Raw genomic sequence first — 14,749 nt, 5'->3', positions numbered from 1 at the left:
AGGCTGCTCCTAGAACACTTAACAGTGCCCACCTAGAGACTTTGATGTATTTTGTGCACAAAGTCTGGCAAAAACAAACTTACATCAAGTACTGGAACAGGGTTGAAACCTTTACCTCCCAAATGAGGGCTGAACCCTACATTCTGAGAGGCAGTCACCCTTTCTCCCCACCCAATTCCTGGGACGGCTGTGCTTGCCTCTTTCCTCCAAGGCCACGTGACGGGAGACGTGATCTGAAACATGTCTTCTAGTCACCGTATATCATGACTCAATGTTTTTCTTAAGTTTGTTTTAAAGAAATAATAACTTCCAAGGCCAGGAACCTACAGTCCTAATTTGCAAAGCTACATACTCATGAGCCATGTGCCAATGGTGCCCGCCAACCGTGCATCCAGAACACAGATCCACACAACCACTAAGAAACTCTCGGGTGTTTTTATTTTGTATCCACAACCAGAAATCTTCCTTTCAAAAACAAGACTTAAGACACATTCAACAACTTTTTTCAAAACACTCATGATGCTCAACCTCTGCTTTTAATTTTTATTTTTGCTGAAATACAAAGAACTGCAGGATTGAAACTGCTCTCTGTTCTTAACACCCTACATGTTTCCACATGTCCCAGAGGGAAGCTCTGAGATGCTGCCCTCCGAATATAAACATACACCAACTTGAATGTGAGACAGTAAAAAAGCAATACTCTCATCTCCCAGGGAAATGTCACAAAAACGATAGCCTATGTGAATATGTACATAGCCAGAGAGAAGCAGAATCTCTCACTCCGTCTGAAAAACAGACTCAGTCCCCACAGCATAACAAATGAATGAAGTGTGAGCTGCTTTATAATTAAAAGTTTTTCAGCGTCTAGTCCCAAGCCACAATGGGGTCCTTGCTGGCCTCACAAAATGACCTCTCAGATGCCCAAATTTACCCTTTTGCATCTTCCAATGTCAGCATGACGCTAGGAGGAGCTTGATCCAAAATTTAAAGTGCATGTGCCATCCAAAGGGTGTTTTTCAGGAAAAAATAAAACGTTGGTATTGTTACTATCACTTGCCACAATCCTCAGTCTATTTTTGCCTTCCAAATGTGCTTCTGGGAAACCCCTCACTGGAGAGCATGGTTTTCTTTTTCTTTTAAATTACATCTAATCTGCCAATCCTGGTTGAAGGGCACAAACTGAATTTTACAAAACCCTTGGCTCCAAACAGGTTCCTAGAATTCTCTTTACAGAGAGTACCTCTTCACCAAGACAGATAATCTACATTCCATTTTACAGAGAAGGAAATTAAGGTTCAGAGAAGCCTAAGAATCTGCCAGGACCACCGAGCTGGCGGAAAGCAGGGTGGCCCACAGAACAGAAGACCTCATCTTTCACGCTACAGCGCTTTCTACTCCACCACCCAGTGCTGGGTAGCTAGAACTCCTCTTGGGCCCAACTAACAGGAACAAACACTGGGAGGTAATCGCCATGAAGGCTCTTCCTGATCACTTCCTGAGGTTCATAGATTCTGAATCCGCACGTCTGACCACGGAAGACCCTGGGGATCGGAGACGTTAGGTGACTTAGCTTTAGCAAGGGAACACGTGCAGATCCAGACTATGTCTGCTGGACTCCCACACTAGGCAATAACAAAACCAGGCCTTTAAGAGAGTGAAAAGGGAACGCAGTGAGGCAGAGCGGGGGTAAAAGGCGAGGGGCATGCTTGTCGCTGCCTCTTGCACAGAAATCCTCCCCATTGGGTTGTTTCCTTCTCTTTCTCCCCTTCCCGAGGGCCTGGCTGAGGAGCTGAGCTGGTCAAAGTGGAGGAGAAAGGGAGTGAAGGGGCAGACAGAGAGGAATGACTGTTATGGAAAGAAGGGAGATCTCTAATAACAAACAAGGACAACAAAACCTGCCCAAGGCTCTGGGAGTGACAGAGGAGAAACTATGGTAGATAGAGCACAGCAAGAATGTCTGATTGTATAGATTTAAGATATACATGCCTCGGCGATAGTCGGTTTCATATGTTAACTTGGTTTGGCTACCTATTGCCGCTATTCAAGCAAACACTAACCTAGATTTGGCTGTGAAGGTAATTTGTTGATGTGATTCAAATCCATAATCGGGTGGCTCTACGTGATGGAGATTATCCTAGATAATCCTCGTGGGCCTGATTCAGGCGTTGAGAGGCCTTAAGAGCAGGGCTGAGGCTGGGCTCACGCCTGAGAGATCCAGCTGCCTCTCCTGACCTCTGGCCCCGCAGATTTCTGACTTGCCTTGCCTGACCCCACAATGGCGTAAGCCAATTCCTTGCAATAAATCTCTTCATATATATCCCCTGCTGGTTCTCTTTCTCTGGATCATCCCTGCCTGATACAGCTTCTGTGAATTGTTGATGCAAGCCCCCAAAGGAATGAGACTGCATATTCTGGCTCAGCAACCACAGGCCTAGTAGCAGTGTTGCTGTTTTGTGGGAAGGGAGCGGAGGAGGATGGGTTCTAAAGAACACTTCCTTGGGGACGGGGCTGGGGTAGGATGGAAGTGGGAACTTCAGTTCCAAGACTGGATGCTTTTAACCAAAGACAGGCCATGTCCCTGTACTCACTCCCATTTTCCAGTCTCCCCCGAACAGTCCCTGGTGAGGACCAAGGTGATGTTCACGCCACAGCCAAGAAGCTTGAACTGTACACATTTACTATCTCTGAAGAAAGGATCCCCAGACTGCCAAGGGCCATGCAGATATTGAACAGGGAACCCTAGTGCAGCTGATCCAGACATAGATCGGCCAGAACCAGACATGCTGCTGGGAAACAGGTCAAGAGCAGTTTTGAAACTCTTCCCTTAATGAAATGCTGGTGTGACCTAGATCCCAACACTTAAGCCATTCACCATACCCTTTGCTGAAATGAAACCTAATAGGAGAGTCCATACTGCCTCTTCTCTGGTCAGTGAGTGATGCCTTGATGTAGCTTGAGTTCAGTTGTGTGTTTTTTAAATATATTTTTATTGATTTCAGGGAGGAAGGAAGAGTTAGAGAGAAATAGACACATCAAAGATGAGAAAGAATCTTTGATCGGCTGCCTCCTGCATGCCCCCCACTCGGGATGGAGCCCACAACCTGGGCATGTAGCCTGACCAGGAATCGAACTGTGACCTCCTGGTTCACAGGTCCACACACAACCACTGAGCCACACCTGTGCACAAGTTCAGTGCTAAAGTCCTGCTTGTGAAACAGTCATTAGTGGCTCCAGGCTGGAGATGATATCACAGTCACACCCGAGTCAGGCGGTGTGTGACTGTCCCAATGAGGTCTCCATTTACCTTTCTGGAACGAACGGGGCACCTGCACCATAATCTGCCTCTCAAGAGGTCACCCAATGACCTTCCCTACATTATCTGTGACTGGGGAATAATGACAGAGGCTCCCAGCAAAGGGGGGAAAATCAGAAGAAAAAAAAATGGACTTCAAACACCTGGGAGATTTCATCAGTTTTAGAATGTTATGCTGTTTGTAAGGTGGCAGCCACATGGCTAGCTTCCAGCCATTGGTAGAGCAGCTGCTACACTCTTGCTGAAGCTTCTCATGGTGTGTAGGAATAGTGGTTATCTAGTCAGAAGTGCTCAGGACCACCTCCCACATCTGGACCTCGGGGGAAATCACCTCACCTAAGCATTTTCCTTTGCAAAAGGAGAACCCTCCCAGGACACAGTGAACAATTAAAATCCAACATCCCTGTGGCTACACCTACTTGCTCAAATGATCAAAGCATAACTTCATTCAATCCCAGGATCAAAATGATGTAAAGAAAGCGGAGAAATCTAGCCCACACTACTAATCCCCATCATTTAAAAACATATCATTATCACTATTGCTAACATTTATGATGATATGGAGCACTTATGATGTGCCAGAGACGATTCTAAGCCATGGATAACAGCCACCGTTTACTAGCTGTGTGACCATGCAGTTAACTTCTCTTTGAGTGAGTTTCCTCATCTTTAAGTGAGGATAATAATAGTACCTACTTCACAGCCTTCTTATGAAGATTAAATAAGATAATATATATAATGTGCTTATCAGAGTGCCAGCACATGGCGCGTGCTGTGTTTGTTAAATATGCACACACAGGTATACACATCCTCACAACAGGGCACAAGAGTTGTCCGACAGATCAGGGTGGAAAGGCCTCAATTCATTCCTCGCGGGGGCAGGACCATCACCTTCTTGTCCAAACTTCTAGGATAGGATACACGAACCACTTCCAAGGGTTGGAGCAGTGTTGGCTCCGAGCAGCAGCTCGGAATCATCCAGAAACTGCAGGCGCTCCAGAAGAGGTTCCCCGTGATAGAGATGGGGGGGCTACAGATCCAATGGGCAGTGAGCACCGTGGGCTTCTGCCAAAGACGGCAGGTGGATAAGCTCCTGACTTCCAGGCACTACCCTGAGTCCCAACCTTGCCATTCACCACCCAAATGAGACAAAGCGGAAGCAGATCAACAATGCCTACCTGGCCCAGTGACATGAAGAGCCCACATTTGCAGCAAAGACCCAAGGCCATTTGGGGAGAGGATGTGAGGACTAAGGGCAAAAGCAGATCTTGGCATAAAATTGTAACCTGGACAGAGAAACACAAAAAACTGAAGGGGCTCCAGGAAGGAAATCTGCTTCCAAGCCAGGGAGCGAGGCGATGGAGGCAGGAGTGCCAGGCCTGGGTGGCCTCAGACACCCAATGACGGCACCTAGGGAGGAGTTGGCCCATCTCGCAGTCCCTTGCAGAGACAGGAGCTGTGGGCTCCTTTGGGGGCGCTTACCCAGGGCCTCGCTGTCTGCAGGTTCTGGGAGGCCCGAGACAGAGCCCTGAGCCTGCAGATCAGCCCCGCCAGAATCTCCCAAGAGGCAGATTTTCCCCCCCTCCCTCTTATGACATGAAAAAATATTCTGCCACCTCCCCTAGCAAAACGCTTGCTTTTCCTACCCAACAGCCATCTGGCGGCTGCCCACCACGCTAACCAAGGGCACCGGAGACGTTAACATTTGATACAATGGCCCAACCCATGGGAAGGGCAGCAGCGACCGATCCCCAGGTCAGCCTTAGACAGTAAAACCTGCGAGGATGTCACGGGATTCTACACGCAGAAACACCAATCCTGTCCTCTCAGGGAAATGGGGTTTATTTAACCTCAACTGGCTGTATGAAAGCAAAGCCTTCACTAGGGCTGGGGCCCGGGCCTGCACACAGACATGACACACAGCTGGCCCAGCAGAGCCAGGAAAAGTCTACGCCTGCCCGAACCTCCAGGGCAGGATGGCGTGGTCAGGGGGAGAACACCCAGGCGCACCTCCGGAGGCCAGGGCCATGCACGGGCTGGCTGGCAGCACCTCCAGCCTGGACCCAGGAGTCAGGAGACATCTCATCGAGTCTTTCCCAAGGTCTTTCTGAACCAGGACTCCCAGCGGAGACTGGGCTCCTCCCGTAGCTCTGGTTGCCATGGTGACATGTAGGCAGAGCTCTCATCATGAAAGGGCCAGGAATGGCTCCTAGGAAATAGGCTCGTTGACTGGGCCTAGTTCGCGAGCGGCTCGAGCCCCTTATAATTAGGGCTTTCCGGGACAAGCCACAAAACCAACAGATAAGCAGCCTCTGCAGCAAAAGTGCACAGGACTCAACCGCTTGGACTGCCCCACAGGACACCGTGACTCATTCCACAAGAGGCATTTAAAAAAAAGAAAAAAAAGAAAAGAAAACAAATCTTGAAACATTCAGTTGTGTAATCTGCCTTTAAGAGAAAACTCAGTTGGGGAAAGACCTCACTTGGAAATACAAAATGGCAAATCCAGACCCCTCGTCTAGAGGGGCGACACTTCAGGCCGAGCGAAAAGGCTGTGCTCCTGTCTGCAAGCCCGACCCATCCGCCACACGCTGCAGCTCGGCCAGCCTCCCAGAGGGAAGGGAGCTGCCTTCGCTGTACTTGGGATGCAAGCTTTCTCATTTTCTCCAACTTCCAGGACCCAGCTTCACTGCAATGAATTGTCATTCTTAATCTTGTAACCATCTCCCCCGTGAAATGGAGGGCTCCACAATTTCTCTCTGGATCACCCACAGGTGGCATAGGTCCCCACCTCCTGCAGCCACTAAAAACGGGGTGTCCAAGGAATGAACAAGTAGTACCTAAACCGTCATACCAGGTATGCTAATGTCACGTTTTTCTAAACATGGAAATGAGGGAAAGAAGGGAATGAAAATGAGGGAATTTTAGAAAATGAGGGAATTTTCTAAACATGGAAATGAGGGAAAGAAGAAAATTAGAAAATAAATAATAAATAAAAAACATTTCCAGATTTTCTGAATGCAACACAGTAGAGAATACAGAACGTTGTTTTTTTTGTTTTGTTTTTTTTAAGTTCCCTCCCGCACAAGCAAACGTGAACGCCTGCGTAATGAGCAGGGCCTGTTTGGACGCCACAGCCCTCAATTACGCATCCCCTGGATTCACGGAGGGAAGGACTGGCCATGCGCTGTGGTGCGGGCGGGGCCTGCCCCTTCCTAGCGCACAGCTAAGCACACATCTGGGGCTATTTAACAACTGATTGGAAACTTCGCCTTCTGATTTCCAGTTAAATACTGGGCACAGGAAAACAAATAGCACTTGTTTTTCACTGAGCCTTGTCAGCCATCCAGCTGCTGTGCCGAGCAGAGAGCTGCCTGTGGTTTGGTGGCAGAGGCCCAAGATATGTGGGACCTTCCTCCCCCCCTGCCCCCCAAGTTTAAATAAAGGGAATAAACCAGATGTTGGCAACTTCAGCTTCTTCACCCATTCCTCCTCCCCTTCTCAGAAACACAAAACTAGGTTTTAAATATGGTCCTGGTATTAATTTACATTTTTCATTAGGATTAAATTTTTATTTGTTTTTAATCCAAAGCCAATAGCATCAAATTTGGTTTCTCTCGGTATTTCAAAGGCTCTGCCCTGATATTTACTTGGATTTGCTGAAGACGCAATGTTCAGATTAGCATTTTCTGTTTCTAATTAAGCTGGGATAGAATATCTAACAGTTGTATTATCGCAAAATCAGAGTTGGAAAGCTGGGAGGGACTTTAGAGATCGGCTAGTACCACCTCCTCACTTTGGAGAAGAAGAAACTAAGGCTGACCCAGCCAGCGTGACTCAATGGTGTGTCTGCCTGCCCACCCCCCTCTTTCTCCCGCTCCCTCCTTCCTCCATCCTTCCCTCCCTCCCCCTCTCTTTCTCTCTCTCTCTCCCTCTCCCTTCCTCTCTGAAATCAGTAAAAATATTTTTTTAAAAAACAAACCAAGGCCTGAGTAGTTAAATGATTTTGTCCAATGATGTATAACTAGTTAGTGGCAGAGCGAAAACTAGTCCCCAGACCTCCTGATACCCACGCTAGGGTGTTATCTAAAAACAAAAGCCCGAGCTACTATTGAGTAGAGATGCCAGATAAAATACAGGACACTTCATTATATCTGAATTTCAGATAAACAACAAATACTTTTTCAGTAAAAGTCTTCCCCAAATATCACACAGACATACTAAAAAATTATTTGTTGGTTTTCTGAAAATCAGATGTAATTGGTCACCCTTTACCTTTGTTAAATCTGGAAACTCTACCTTGGAGACCAATATCCTCTATCTCTGCATATCTTCGATCAAACACACACCTTTATATTCATTTCTTTCTTGATTTTAATGATAAAGGGCTGGAAAAATTAACCACAGCACAGTAATCCCAAGAGTAAATGAGGTTGGAAGTTCCTGCTTATTTCTTGAGACTTTCCTAATCTTTAGACACCTTTTCTCCTTATGAGCAATTAAAGCAACTAACCCTGACACTAAGAGGCTGGCCAAGACCTCTGGACCTGGCATTTTATGTTATTAGAAGCCAGGCATTCCTCTTAGAAACTGCTGCTTGTCATAGGACTTCAAGGCTGCAGACCCTGCAGGAGACAGGGTTCATGTTCATGTTTGGAACACACAAAAAAGGAATGTGATTTTTTTTCTTTAAAAAAATAAATCTATAGGTACCTAGAATAAAGTAAAAATATTTTAGCCTGGCCGGTGTGGCTCAGAGGATGAGCACTGACCTATGAACCAGGAGATCACGGTTTGATCCCCAGTCTGAGTTGCAGGCTCAGTCAGCGGGGGGCTTGCAGGACGCAGTCAATTAATAATTCTCTCTCCTCATTGATGTTTCTATCTTTCTCCCTCACCATCCCTCTTCCTCTCTGAAATTAATAAAAATATATATTCCTCAAAGTTGCCCTAACCGTTTTGGCTCAGTGGTAGAGCATCGGTCTGCAGACTGAAAGGTCCCAGGTTCGATTCCGGTCAAGGGTATGTACATTGGTTGTGGGCACATCCCCGGTAGTGGGTGTGCAAGAGGCAGCTGGTTGATGTTTCTCTCTCATTGACGTTTCTAGCTCTCTATCTCTCTCCCTTCCTCTCTGTAAAAAATCAATAAAATATATTAAAAAAATACTTTATAAGAAAAAAAAATATATATATATATATTCCTCAAAGTAAAAAGATGGTAAAATTTAGTTCATTCATTTTAAAACTATACCTTTTAAAAAGTGTGCTGCGGCAAGGTTTTCTCTTAACAGCTTTATGGAAATATAATTCACTCTTATTGTAATTACATAAATTACATAAACATAACAATATAATTGTAATTCACCTTTACTATTCACTTTTTTGAAATGTCACAATATTCAACCTTTTAAATTGAACAATGGTGTTTTTAATATATTTATAATTGTAGTAATATTCACCACTATCTAATTCCAGACATTTTTTTTCACCCCCAAAAGAAACTTAATGCCATTAGTGGTCATTCCTCATTCTCCCCGCCCCCCGCCCTCTCCCTCCTCCACCCCCCCAATCAGTCCTGGGCAACCACTGATCTATTTTCTGTCTCTATGGATTTGACTATTTGGGACATTTTTTGTAAATGGAATCATACAACACATGGTCTTTTGTGTCTGGCTTCTTTCATTTGTAGTGTTTACAAGGTTCATCCATGTTGTAATATGTATCACTTACTTCCTTCTTTTAATGGCCAAATAATATTCCATTGTATGAGTATACCATGTTTCTTATCCATTAAATCAGTTGATAGACATTTTGGCTTGTTTGCACTTCTTTATTATTATGAATTAGTTAGAGGCCTGTTACAAAGATTCATGCAATAGGCCTTCCTTCCCCTGGATGCTGGCACCGGTTTTCCTCCAGCACCGAGGACCCAGGCCTTCACTCTGGCCGCCACCTTCCATCTTTGCTCCAGTCGAAATGCCACGCCTGTCGCTTTCTCTGCCCTGCCCTCCCCCTCATAGCAGGCATCCTGCCCAGCCCAGCCACTCCATGCCTGCATGCATGCTGCCCAGAGGCCCAGAGCCGCCATCTTTGATGGGTTAATTTGCATACCCACTCCTGATTGGCTGGTGGTCATCATGAAGTGATGGTTAATTTGCATATTTCTCTTTTATTCGTGTATTAACTAGAGGCCTGATGCACGAAAATTCATGCACGGGGTAGGGGGTCTCTCAGCCCGGCCTGCCCCCTCTCACAGTCCAGGAGCCCTCGGGGGATGACCTACTGACAGCTTACCCACTCCCCCTAAGCTGCAGTCTGGCCTCCCTCTATGGGAGGTGACTGGGCCTATCAGGGGAAGGCACCGCCCGCATCACCCCACCACTGCTGCTGCCTCTGGCCTTTCTCTGTGGGAGGCGACTAGGTCGATCAGGGGAAGGTGTTGTCCCCATCACCCTGCTGCTGCTGCCACTTCTGGCCTCCATGGCTGCCTGCCTCGGCCCTCGCAGCTGCCACAGCTGAGTCCGGAAGGATGTCCGGAAGGACGGCCGGAAGACGTCCGGTCTATCCGGCCTAATTAGCACATTATCCTTTTATTAGTATAGATGCTGCTATGGACATTTGTGGACAAGACTTCTACTAAAGACCCAAAACACTTCTAATAGTAATCACTGAAATAAATGGGAGCTACACATGCACTTAAGAAAGAATAATAAAAACGAGTAAGGAAAGTCATTTCCTACTTACATCTGGTCACAGCTGAGGGTGGCCAGAGCCTATGCTGGCAGCGCAGGGTGCAAGGTGGGAACCCACCCTGAAAAGTGCCCTTCCATGGCAGGGCCACTCTTAACCCACACTCACTCAGACTGGGACCAGCTAGATGTGCCAACAAAACCAGCTTGCACATCTCTAGGACGTGGGAGGAAACTGGAGTCCCAGAGAAAACCCACGCAGACATGGGGAGGATGTGCAAACTCCACAGAGACAAGGCCCTGGCTGGGAACTGATTCCCCACCCCCATCCCCCCACCTTTTTCAACAGTTATAACAAAGGGATGTTGTTTATAACAAAGGGATGTTGAAGGAAACAACTGTGTTCGAGGACCTGCTCTGTGATGTTTTTAGTCACCCTCGGGGGTGGCTGAGGCATTCTGAGTAACACAAGGCCCTGCTAACTCATTATGAAAGGTTTCCTTTTCTAATTTGGGTAGTTAAATAATGCAGACATTCGACTTTAATTAAAAGGTCACCCTGATGGAGGAGTAGATACCATTATTTGAACTTTTCTCACCACCTTATTTAAAAAAAAAAAATCTGTTCAAGTATTATAACTCTACCTAGAAAGTAAAGACAGCTTTAAGGCAGCTCTTCAGCAGCACATCAGGAAGGAAGCAAGGGCCTCTGCATCTTAAACCCAGAGTTAAGAGACCCAGCATCCCTACTCAGCTCCTCTAAGGTCTCTAACCTTGGAGAGGACAGTGATGGTAATAGCTAAATTTCCAGAGACCGTGGGCCTCCTGAAGTGTTTTGACAAAACACGGTATGCAAAATAATTTCGTTATTTCCAAACTGTTACTAGCTGTGATTCTCTACCCAGCAGCTGATGCCCCAGCTGCTGTGGCTGCCCAGTGGAAGAATGGGCCCTGAAATTCCCTTCAGGCTACGAGAGCCCCGCCTTCTTCACTTAGCACACTCCCAGGGGAGCTGCCCAATGCTATTTCAGAGAAGCGTTCAATCTCCAAAATTTACAGAGAACTCATACAACTTAACAAAAGGAAGATAAAGATCCAATCAAAAAATGGGCAAAGGACCTAAATAGTCATTTTCAAAAGAGGATATACAGAAGGCTGAGAAACGTATGAAAACATGCTCAAAGTCACTAATCATCTGAGAGATGCAGATCAAAACAACAATGAGATACCATCTCACACCTGTCAGAATGGCTATCATCAACAAATGACAAGTGTTGGCCCTGATGTAAAGAAGATGGAACCCTCCTGTACTGTGGGTGGGAATGCAAACTGGTGCAGCCACTGTGGAGAACAGTATGGAGTTTGCTCAAAAAACTAAAAATGGAACTCCCATTTGACCCAGTAATCCCATTTCTAAGACAATATCCCAACCAGAAACACCAGTCAGAAAGAATATTTGCACCCCTATGTTCATAGCAGCATAATTTACAATAGCTAAGATTTGGAAATAGCCTAAATGCCCATCAGCAGATGAGTGGATTAAAAAACTGTGGTACATCTACAAAATGGAATATTATACTGCTATAAAAAGAAGGAACTTTTACCATTTGCAACAGCAAGGATGGAAATGGAGAGCATTATGCTAAGCGAAATAAGCCAGTCAGAGAAAGATAAATATCACATGACCTCACTCATATGTGGGAAGATAATAATAATCAACATAATTTGATGAACAAAAATAGATCCAGAGACAAATGGCAGGGAAGGAGGGGGGTTAGAGAGCAACCAAAGGACTTGTATGCATGCACATTAGCATAACCAATGGACACAGACATTTGGGCGGTGGGGGTTTGCCCTTGGAGGTGGGAGTGGCGGAGGAAGGGATCAATAGGGGGAAAGAGGAGACATATGTAAAACTTTAAAAAATAAAAAAAATTGTACAGATGGGAGAGAAAACCGTTTTCCCTAAAGAAAGCCAGCTGGACAACAGGGTTCAGATGTCCCAGAATTTAAATCCTTGATTTCTCCCATGTGGGTACTTTTAGATTCATCCCTTGACCTGCAATCTCCATACATGGGGTTAACTCCCAACAGGGATAATGTTAAATTGTTTACAAAAACTGTCTCTCTTTTTTTTTAACCCTATTGTTAGTGTGCCTTAAACTGATGTCCAAGGGGCAGTTCTTAATAGATCTTAAACAAAATTAAAGCAGATAAGTAATAATTAAGAGTAAGATGCTTTCCCTCAGAACCCATGGAGGGGCAGGTTGAAGAAGGAATCCAGAACGTGACCCGTACAAGGATGATATAGGTGGCCTACACGTTTTCCCTGGACCCACAGCCCAGAGAAACTGGAACTCCTTTCAATGTGGGGCTGGCTAAGCTAGATGCTTCACGATTATAAAAGCAAATTCAGCATCCTTCCCAAGTGTCCTTTACTATCACAAATAATAAATAGCAACAGAAAGGGCAGGTGGTGTCTCTGAAGTTATCAGTGCCAAACTCTGCAGTAAACATTTTATATCTAATCTCATTGAATCAAGATAGTAACCCCACGACTCATAGGGACTATTATTATTCCTACTAGTATATTACACCCGAGGAAAGTCGTGCTTCGATTAATTGAATAATGTGCCCCAGGTTACTGCTCCGATTCAAACCAGGATAGGTAAAGCCTTTACTCATGACCTCTTCATCCCTTGCCCAATGTGTAGCCTCTAGCTTCACACAGTTACTGAGCACCGGAGATGTGTGGCTCATGTGCCCAGAAACCATACTGCTGATTTTAGTTTACATTAAATAGCCACACTATATTGGATAGCATAGTTTTGCATTATAAGGGCTAAATGGGACCTTATGATCACGGTCCTTAGTCTCCTATCACAAATACCTTTAATGAAAGGAGACTGGCAATGAATATGAAGGGAGCCAATTTACTATTAGATTTTTGTAGACTAAGTCCTCTCTGGGCTGAGTCCCCACTCTAGTCCTTTGATTTAGGTCCCTTAATCTGATGTCCAAGGGGCAATTCTTAATAGATCTTAAACAAAATTAAAGCAGATAAGTAATAATTAAGAGTAAGATGCTCTCCCTCAGAACCCATGGAGGGGCAGGTTGAAGAAGGAATCCAGAAAGTGACCCGTACAGATGTACAGATGGAAGAGAAAACCGTTTTCCCTGAAGAAAGCCGGTTGGACAACAAGGCAGGGTTCAGATATCTCAGTCTCAGTTCCTCCTCTTAAATGAGGTAACACCCACATCATCACAGGCTTATTGTGAGAATTAAATGAGATGAAGTGTCAGAGGGCTTACTGTAATACCAAGAGCTAAACAAAGTGCTAGTGATAGCAACAACAACTCTGACCTTTGGCCTTTTTCATTCATAAGTGATGAGAGTTTTAATTCCCCAAAAGGCTACAATTTAAGTTATTAGTAATTAACTCCTACCTTGTAAATGTACTTTTGAGCTAAAAATTTTTTATTGTGAAATAGTCATATTTACAAAATTGCAAATATTGTACAAGAACTCTTATGTACCCTTAAACTAGAAGCTCCAGTTTTCAACATGTTGCCATATTTGCTTTATTCGTCTATCTATACATCAGACGTTTTCCTGAATTATTTGGTCCTTTATCCCTTAATACTTAAGTGTCTTATGTTTCCTAAGGAAGATAACCTCTTATATAATATAACAATAGTTCCATTATTAAATTCAAGAAATGTAAGACTGATACAATACTTCCATCTATAAGCCTAAGTCCAGCTCTGCCTATTATTATCCCAATAACGTCCTTTAGAGCAGCGGTCACCAACCTTTCAGACACCACAGATTGACCACTTGTTGGTGACCGCTGCTTTGGGGCAACGGCCCCTCCCTTCCCAGGAGGATCGCCTGTGTCTTCTGAGTCTCCTTCGATCTTTAATGGCACCTGAGCCTCTCCTTGTCTTTCATGATGCACTTTTTTTTTTTTTTAAGAGCACAGGCCAGCTATTTTGTAGAATGTCACTCAATCTGTTCTTCTTCGACGTTTCCTCCTGATTAGGTTCAATGCTACCCAAGTGATGCTGTGTTTGTTGTTATCACACCTGGAGGTGTTCAATGCCCCTCTGCGCCATGCTGATGTAATTTTGATCCCCTGGTTAAGGCACTGCTGGGTATATCCACTACATTTAGTTACCATTATTTCACTTGTTATTAATAAGTCCTTTTATTTGCTATTAATAAGACTATGCAAATGTATTGTCCCATACATTCCCTCCACCTCCACTGACTTACTTGTCTTGATGACTTTTGCATAAACAGCTTTTACTATGATGGTTGCAAAATGATGGTTTTCTAACTCCATCATTCCTTCTACATTTATTGATGAGCATCCCACTATAAAGAGGATCTTTTCTCTTTTGCTCATCTATTTAATCTACGTATTAACTGCACTGATTATGGATTTTTCCTTTATTTGATGGGTACCCCTGGATTTTGTTTAAAGTACTCTTCAAATACAAGTGACAAAAAACTACAGATCTGGATTAAAAATAATTAATTAGAAGAAATGTATCCATAGAGAAACACTATTAACTGAGGCCTCTTACTATTTTGAATGCTTGTGGGCGAGGGTGGTATCCAAAGCTGAAGGCTCTGTACTTGAGGACATTAGCATGTAACTCTAGCAATAGACAATGTGGACTATCACTGTGAAGTGCAGTGTTGCTCATCATCAGACATGATATCATACCCCAAAAATCCATCC

The 14,749-nt window shown here is 44.7% G+C and overlaps 1 protein-coding gene across 3 annotated transcripts in view; it reads right to left on the bottom strand.

Moving 5' to 3' along the window:
• Positions 1 to 14,749, bottom strand: part of TGFBR3 (transforming growth factor beta receptor 3) — a 199,080-nt gene that overhangs the window by 58,654 nt on the left and 125,677 nt on the right. The gene's annotated exons all lie outside the window — the stretch shown is intronic.

This window comes from Pipistrellus kuhlii, unplaced genomic scaffold (assembly GCF_014108245.1).
Source record: "Pipistrellus kuhlii isolate mPipKuh1 unplaced genomic scaffold, mPipKuh1.p scaffold_m20_p_2, whole genome shotgun sequence".
In the NCBI taxonomy this organism is placed as follows: Eukaryota; Metazoa; Chordata; class Mammalia; order Chiroptera; family Vespertilionidae; genus Pipistrellus; species Pipistrellus kuhlii.
The sequence above is the reverse complement of the archived record's forward strand: the minus strand, read 5'-3'. Positions and strand labels throughout refer to the sequence as shown.